Source organism: Equus caballus, chromosome 17, assembly GCF_041296265.1.
Source record: "Equus caballus isolate H_3958 breed thoroughbred chromosome 17, TB-T2T, whole genome shotgun sequence".
Taxonomy (NCBI): domain Eukaryota; kingdom Metazoa; phylum Chordata; class Mammalia; order Perissodactyla; family Equidae; genus Equus; species Equus caballus.
Window position 1 is genome coordinate 21,515,396 of NC_091700.1, and position 9,127 is coordinate 21,524,522.

A 9,127-nucleotide genomic window follows, 5' to 3' on the forward strand; every position below is an offset into this window, starting at 1 on the left:
CCATCGATGGATGGATGCGTAAACAAAATGTGGTCTATCCGTACAACAGAACACTATTCACCTTAAAAAGGAAGGAAATCCTGGGGCTGGCCCCGTGGCCGAGTGGTTAAGATTGTGCGCTCTCCTGCAGGCGGCCCAGTGTTTCATCAGTTCGAATCCTGGGGGCGGACATGGCACTGCTCATCAAACCACGCTGAGGCCGAATCCCACATGCCACAACTAGAAGGACCCACAACTAAGAATATGCAACTATGTACTGGGGGCTTTGGGAGAAAAAGGAAAAAATAAAATCTTTAAAAAAAAAAGAATACACAACTATGTACCGGGGGGCTTTGGGGAGAAAAAGGAAAAAAATAAAATCTTTAAAAAAAAAAAAGGAAGGAAATCCTGTCACATGCTACAGTATGGATGAACCTTGAGGATATTGTGCTAAGTGAAATAAGCCAGTCACAAAAAGACAAATATTATACGATTCCTCTTTTTCCTTTGACTTCTTTTCTTCTTTTTTCCTTTTTTCCCCTTTTTTCTTTCTTCTTCTTTTTTTTCTTTTCTTTTTTTTCCCCTCTCAGCCCTGCCTGGGCACCACAGGGAGCTCTGGGCTGTCTGCCCCACCCCATCTCCGACTCCTCGCCCTGCGGCTTTCTCTCTGCTGGGCTGTAGTTGACACATGGCACAGGGGACTTTGGTCCTGGCCTTTGGGCCTGTGGCCAGGCTCCAGGCCACAGGGCAGAGGGAGGGCCAGCAGTCCTGAAATGGGCATCTGGCTGCTTACCTGGGGAATAGCGCCGGGCCGCGGGGCAGTCTGCGCACCCAAGGGTTTCAGCAGGGCTCCACACAGCTGTGAGGGGCCAGACCAGCCCCCTGAAGGGACAGCTTGAAGCCAAGTGTACCTGCATGCTATGGGTCTCTGGCCGCCCAGCCAAGGGGGTGGGGTTGCAGCAATGTGAAGTGGGGAAAACCGGTGACAAGAAATTTTCACATATTGAGGTATATGGGGGTAACTATCCTGGTTTAAAACTGATTCAGCTTGAACTAAGGAAGCCTGACTGATGGCCTATCAAACACACATTGCACATCTGCTCTAACCCTTAAAGAAGGCATTAAACATCCTCTCAAAGTCAAAGAAGGCACTCTTTGAGGATAAGAGGCATACTTCCCCTCCTACGGTGCCAGTATCCTAACGCCGGCCCAGCACTCTGGAAGGTGTTTCCTTTCCCAACCTCGGGGTCATGTTGACCTGCTAATTTGCAACCAAATACCTCTTTAAAACTTTGATGAATAGGTATCCTGGGCATGTTTAATGTATGTTCTCTGTTCTTAAAAGGTATAAAATTATACTGAAAATCATGCTTCTCCAGAATGCTTTCTTCCTGTGCGGAAACTGCCTTCCCAGGTTAAAGTTCTCAGCCTGCCTCAAGTAAAGGTCAGCTTATCTCTCTTATCTATAGATTGGTTATTGATTATTTTTGTGAACACTGGCATCTCAGTAACTCCCAGTAGCCTCTTGGTCTGGGGGGGGGGGAGGTGGGGAGGGGACCTCAGATCTATTCCCAAAAGTATTCCTGTCTCCCTGCCCCCCTCTGGGTCTTTGGGCAGACCCTAGGCAGGGCGCAGACCACACAGCAGCCCCCTCCCCCCTTCCCTTCTCTTTGTCCCTTCCCTCCACCTCCTCCCCTCCTATCCATCTTCCCAGCCCCTGTCCCCTGTTCTTCTGCTCCATCCTCCTCCCTACCCTGCCCCTCATACCAGACTGGACACCCAGTGCTGCTCCAGAGGTCAGGCTTCCTGCCTCCCCTGCTGACCTGGCAGAAAAGCAGGAGGAGTCAGTCTGGCTGAAGCCAGGACTATAGGATTTCTCTTTTATGAGGTTCCTAGAGGAGTCAAACTCACAGAGACTGAGGGTCATCAGAACGTGCCACCTCAAAATATGCTTTTTTTGTATATAGATTATTTCAAGCTAAAAGCCATTGAGAAGAAAAAGTAGGGAAAGTTCTAAAAACAAGGCACAAATTATCCTTTTGTAAACGAAATTCACATTTATGAAGGAAATTTCCATTTGTCAAAGGTATTTCTCTCTCCCACACCAGGATGAGGAGGACTCTTAACTCTTCTCAGTGGAGAAAGCAAGACTTAAATCTACATAACAAACCTTACTAAAAAACCCTTGTTTAACAGATCAATGGAACAGAATCGAAAGCCCGGAAACAAACCCAAACATCTATGGACAGCTAATCTTCAACAAAGGAGCCAAGAACATACAACAGAGAAAAGAAAATCTCTTCAATAAACGGTGTTGGGAAAACTGGACAGCCACATGCAAAAGAATGAAAGTAGACCGTTATCTTACACCATGCATAAAAATTAAATCAAAATGGATTAAAGACTTGAAGGTAAGACCCGAAACCATAAAACTCCTGGAAGAAAATATAGGCAGTATACTCTTTGACATCAGTCTTAGAAGGATCGTTTTGAATACCATGTTTACTCAGGCAAAGGAGACAAAAGAAAAAATAAACAAATAGTACTTCATCAGACTAAAGAGCTTCTGCAAGGCAAAGGAAACCAGGAACAAAACGAAAAGACAACCCAACAAGTGGGAGAAAATATTTGCAAATCATGTATCTGACAAGGAGTTAATCTCCAAAATGTATAAAGAACTCAGACAACTGAACAACAGAAGAACAAACAATCTGATCAAGAAACAGGCAGAGGACATGAACAGAAATTTCTCCAAAGAAGATATACAGATGGCCAACAGGCACATGAAAAGATGTTCAACATCACTAATCGTCAGGGAAATGCAAATCAAAACTACACTAAGTGGGCCGGCCCCGTGGCGCAGTGGTTAAGTTCGCACGTTCCGCTTTGGCAGCCTGGAGTTTGCCAGTTCAGATCCTGGCTGTGGACATGGCACTGCATGTCAATCCATGCTGTGGTAGGCATCCCACATATAAATTAGAGGAAAAAGGGCACGGATGTTAGCTCAGGGCCAGTCTTCCTCAGCAAAAAGAGAAGGATTGGCAACAAATGTTAGCTCTGGGCTAACCTTCCTGAAAAAAAAGAAGTAAAACTACACTAAGATATCACCTTACCTCTGTTAGAATGGCTCTAATCACCAAGACAGAAAATAACAAATGTTGGAGAGGATGTGGAGAAACAGGAACCCGCATACACTGCTGGTGGGAATGCAAACTGGTGCAGCCACTACGGAAAACAGTATGGAGATTCCTCAAAAACTTAAAAATAGAAATACACTACAATCCAGCTATCCCACTACTGGATATTTATCCAAAGAACTTAAAATCAACATTTCAAGGAAACTTATGCACCCCTATGTTCATTGCAGCATTATTCACTAAAGCCAAGATGTGGAAGCAACCCAAGCGCCCAACAACTGATGATCAAATAAAGAAGATATGATGTATGTATATATATACAATGGAATACCACTCAGCCACAAAAAAAAAAAAGACAAAATCATCCCATTTGTAACAATGTGGATGGATCATAAGGGTATTATGTTACATGAAATAAGCCAGATACAGAAAGACACTGCATGATTCCACTCATATGTGGAAAATAAACAAACACGTGGATGAAGAGAACAGAGTAGCAGTTACCAGAGGGGAAGGGGGTTGGGGGTGGGCAAAAGGGATGAAGTGTACAAATAATAATGTACAACTGAAATTTCACAATGACCTCAATTAAAAAAAAAAAAACCTTGTTTATCATACTTTTCCTGGTCACCTTCCCAGAAGCCTCTGTTGCCCAGAAGCCCAAACCCCATTTTCCTTTGTTTTTAGCCTAAGATATTATACAAGCCCAAGTTCTAACTACTACTCTGCTTACCCCTTGCTGGGTGCTCCCATGTGTACATGAGTGATGCCTGTGTTAATACACTTGTCTTTATTTTTCTCTTGTTAATCTGTCTTTGGCTGGTCTCATTGACAGGGCTTCAGCTGGAAAGCCTAGGAGGGTAGTAGGAAAAAGATGTTTTTCCTCCCTTACAAGACAAAGTAGAATAGAGGTTGCCCAGGCTGGAGAGAGAGGGGAACGCAGTTTCAGTTTTGCAAGAAGACAAGTGTTCTGGAGATTATTGCACAGGCATGTGAATGTTCTTACTAACGTGAAATTTACAAATGATTAACATAAATTTTTACGTCATGTGTATTTTAGCACAATATAAATGTTTAAAGAGGTGTCTTGACTGTTATCTCTTTGGAGGCAGAAAACACGTCTTAATTCTGTAGCATCTTTCAGAACCAAAAGCCAGGGCACCGGGTCTGACCAGTGCAGATATCTGTATGGGACCCCCGGGGGGAGGGTTTGAACTTGCAGCTCCCTGGGAAGACCTGGACTACGGGGTTTCCTTACTTCTCCCTCCTAACATCCCCCAGCACCTGACAGAGTGCCCCTAATACAGTAAGTGCTCAATAAATATTCATTTGTGGGGATGTGAAGGAAGGATGCAAAGGTTCTTCAGCCCTTCCTCCGTTTCCCAGTGGCCGTCATGGGCACCCCGGGGCCCTGGCCACTCTCCTCACAATCTAGAAATAGGTCTGCCTCATCTCATCCTGCAGAAGTTCTTTAGACTTTGACTAGAAACCGGTTCTTCATGTGCCATTTGTTTCATTCTATGACTTAGGTAAATCCCTCCGTTTTTACTAACTGTAAATTCCGTGTTCCATGAAAGGAATCCAGACATACGTCTGAACGCCCTGAGACGTGCAAGAGGACCTAAGATTCACGCAGCGCCAGCCACTTTGCGTTTGTTATTCATTTCGGCCTCACAGCAAACCTCGTGACTAAACCAGGCGTACGACCGAGAAAAGGAAAGCCCGCAGAGATTAAGTCACTGTGCGCCCAGCGCCCACCCCTGATCGGCAGAGTCGGAAGCCCTGCTTTCTCCACCCCGCCGCCCGGCCTCCAGGGGTCGAGGGCCACACTCCCTGTTGTGGTAGGTGAGTCTGTGGCTCTGGAGGCAGCCAAACCAGGAAATGGGGGACTCGATTAAGAGCCCTCCAGCACACCGTTGGGTGCCCGGATGGGGTGGGCAGCACCCTGGCCTGGGGTGCTCATCTGAGCACTAGTTCCACGAGCAAGGGAAGATGATTCTCAGGAGGGCGTCAGCATGCTCAGAGATTCTTGCAAGTAGCTGGAAAACGCTCCATTTCCTGTTAGTCAGGCAAAAAACTCAGGATTGGGATTGGGATTCGTAGGCTGGCGACACCTAGTGCCTCTAAATTATACTTGACAGCCAGTCTACTCGGCAGTTCAGTGCTTTCTGGAATAGTCGGTTTCTATATCCTGAGCGTGGCCCCTGTAGCTGCGCGTCCCCAGAGCGCAGTTCACACACGGACAGCTTGATGACTGCTTCCAACCACAGGAGGGCGCAGTGGGATCATTAAAAAACTTTCCCCACCCTCAAAGCTGTTGCTGATAACGTGGTTTTGGGGAAAGACTCGTGTGGTTTTTTTGGTTTTATAACAGATTGTTCTAATATAAACTCAAACGAGATTTTTCAAAACAGGAGTCTGGTCCAATCCCCTCATTTTGCAACCGAGAAAACTAAGGCCAGAGAGCTGGAGGACTTCAGGTGCCCAAGGTGCACAGGCCGCTGGTGGCGAAGCGTGTCACGCCAGGCTTCTCCAGAGAACCCGACCACGACCCAGCCAGGTCCAGTGGCACAGTAGGATGGCTCACAACTCAGAAAGGACACGAGAGGGCACAGGGGACAGGATCCCCGCTGTGCTGCAGAGAATTGCAGAGGAAAATCAGCATTGTTTCTAGACTTGAGGAACTAGTGAGGTAATAGGAAAAAATAATTAGTACACAATGCAGGAAGAACAGATCACGGAAACACATGGAACCTGGAAGTGCTTCATTCATTGCAGCTGCACTGGGCAGTGCGCGAGAGTGCAAGGGTGAGCTGAGGGTGGACGGCACCAGCGCCCACAGAGACCACCACCCCGACAGGGTTTCGTGAAGCTCGCCTGGCTGCCTATGTTTTCATGGGTAGCTCCCTGGTCTCCACTAATAGTTGACAAAGTATGGTTCCCTTCTGGAGAGTGTGATAAAGGATCCAATTTAAATGATTATTAAGACAGGATAGGCTCATGAGAGATGAGTGGCGTGAATGGCCTCTCGGACAAAGAAACATCAAAGAACAGCTAAGTAGTCTGTGTCCCAAACTGTAGGATCAATCCTTGTGTTCAAGCGCTGAGCTTCTGTGTCTGTCCATGGTGGCAACACAGTCGGCTTCAACTCTGAGCTCCCGAGGGCGGCGCAGTGCACTGAGAGCTCAGTCCGCCATCAGTGGTCAATGCTAGAGGCTGTGTAAGCAAACCCTGCAAGGGATCAAGCCTCAGTACCAATTATCCTGGCCAGTACATGGCCAGCATTCACAGACACATTCCCACTTCTGAATTTTATTTTGTTTACAATTTTGCTCTATTCAGTCATGATCATTTTAACTCAATTGCGTTGTCTGTGTAATTTTATTAAATGTCTTTTCTTAAATGATAACCTTGTGTATCTTTCTTGAGTGAGGCAGAAATAAAGAGGGACAAAGAACTAAAGAGACTGAAGCTACTGAGAATCCATAAGAAAAATTTGCTGGTTATCAAACGTAATACTGATCAAGTCTGAGGCATCTATATCGATGGGGACGCTACATCCATGGTTAACCTCACAAAGAAGCAAGCTATTTGCTTCTCAATTTTTTATTTTATTATTATTATTTTTTTTTTTGCTGAGGAAGATTGGCCCTGAGCTAACATCTGTTACCAGTCTTCCTCTATTTTATATGTGGGATGCCGCCACAGCATGGCTTGATGAGCCACTGCATTCAGGATCTGAACTGGCAAACCCCAGACTGCCGAAGCAGAGGGCATAAACTTCACCACTACACCACCAGGCCAGCCCCCTCAGTTTTTTAAAGACATGCAGTGCATTTCTTCTAGAGGCATGTAATCTCAAACACAGACAATTTTTCTGGACAACAGAAGACAATTATGCTTTATCATTTATATAAACCCTGACTTTCTCCAAGATGGTTTTGATATAGTTTACAACAAAAAGCATATGGTAGACTTAATAAAAGAAGAGTGAAGATAGGAACTAAGGATCAAGAGGAAAAAAATATAGTGTGGGGGACTGCAATTGGCCACCCCTAGACACGTCTCTTGGGCAGGAGGATTATTTTGGGCTGGTTACTTTTAAAAACTGCAGACATGAGAGAAACTCTGAAAAGTAGAATTTACTTACCTGTTGTTAAGAGATATTTACATTGTAAAGGAAATCTCCATCTGTAAAGGTGTCTCCCTCTCTGTACCAGGAAGAAGGGGGGATGGCCTTATCTCTAGAAACCCTTACCAATGTGGAAGGCAAGGACATAAATCTGCATAATAACCCTACTCTTGTTTACTGTGATTTTCTGGTAACCTCCCATAACTGACTCTCCCCACCGCCAGCATCCTCCTTTGCCTTTAACTGAGGAGGGTATTTAAGATGAGAACCTCTGCCATTTTGGGGAGATGCTCAGTTTGCCTGAGCCTCTTCCATGTATATGTGTTATAAAGCTTTGTTTAATTTTCTTCTGTTATTCTGTCTTGTGTGAATTTAATTAATTGTCTGGCCAGAAGGACCCAGAGCGGGTAGAGGAAATGTCTTCCCCTCTGCAGTTTGGTGATGAGGATGGGATAAAATTTCACTGGCTGGCCACTGCTCACTCCTGGGCTGCTGCAGCTGAGTGATCCTGGACCCCTGACGAGAGCCGGCAAGAGGTAAGAATTCTTACCACATCAGTCCCAGATCTCTGCCTGTGGGGCCCAATGGAAGCAAGAGTGGTGCGTTATTTTGCTTTTCTAAATTTAGATTAGCAGGAGAAAATTTTGGTGAGGCTAGCTTCTTGGACTCAGCGACTCTAGGATTTGAGGAGAGTACTTACTGGTTGTAGATCCTTTCTCTCCCAAAGATAGTATTTTTCCTTGCCTCTGTCATTTTTCGTCATTTGTCATAAGACACAGGCATCTTTATAAGCCTGTTGTCTGGGAATATGCACATGAGTTTGAAGTTGTTGCAAAGGGCATCTTGGAAGCCAAAAAGGCTGCAACTTTGGTGGGCGCAGGTCAAGCAGTTAAGAGCCATTAGGGTGCTCGCCACCTTAAGAAGTCTCCTTTGGAAGGAGAAGTTGGTCACAGAGCGGGGTAGATGCCACAGGTCCCCTGCCAACTTCAAGAAAATGTCTCTGCAATGTTGACATACTCTGGAAATCACACACAACCCCCAACCCCATGGCACCTCCCTCCTAGCTATTATTCTGGCTCTCAGAGACCCAAGGCTTAGCTAAAGCTGTTAATGTGCATGTTAGATGAGGTTTTTCTTTCGTCTTGTTCTATGTCTTGAGAGCTTGGCTGTGTGACCTTTCTGGTCTCCACCATCTGGAGGATGCATGTACCAGCATGCATCTTGGCAGCCAGTTGAGTAGACTGGGGTTCCAGGATGCACTCTCTTTGTCCGGCTGTGTCAGCTCTCAGGGGAGTTTGTCATAAGGGGTCCCAATTCATGAGGGGCCTTTGTCGTCTCAACCATGATTGCTTGGTGTGCAATGAAGGCATTTACTTTCTTAGACTATTTTTGCCAGTGAACTTTCTGGATCTCTCTTGGGGATGCCTCTTGCATCCATGGTTAAGTTTATTGGTATGAGTCGCTATTAAGATCCTACTCATCAATATGGCCAGACGATGGATCATTTAAATTGGGAAAACTCTTAAATTTGGGGAAAAGTTTGTGAGTTCTCTCCTCATAATTTTTACTGGTACCTATGAAAAGGCCAAATTAAAAGGAAACACAAGAAAAAAAATGACTAGCCTTAAGACCCTGACTCAGGTTACAATTGAATCAAGAAAATATGAAAGTGTAAGTATTAATAAGATTACAAAGGTTGGAATGCTTGAGCTAGTTTTCTGTAAGGAGGGTATATCAACTTTGCCTGAGTATGTTTTAAAATGTTTGGCTGGGAATACTTCCCCTATCCAATATTTTAAGACCAAGACCTATTGATAAAGTCCTAATGAAAGCTGTGATTAGAGGTATAAGAGTTGATGGAATTCAGGTGAAATTTGTA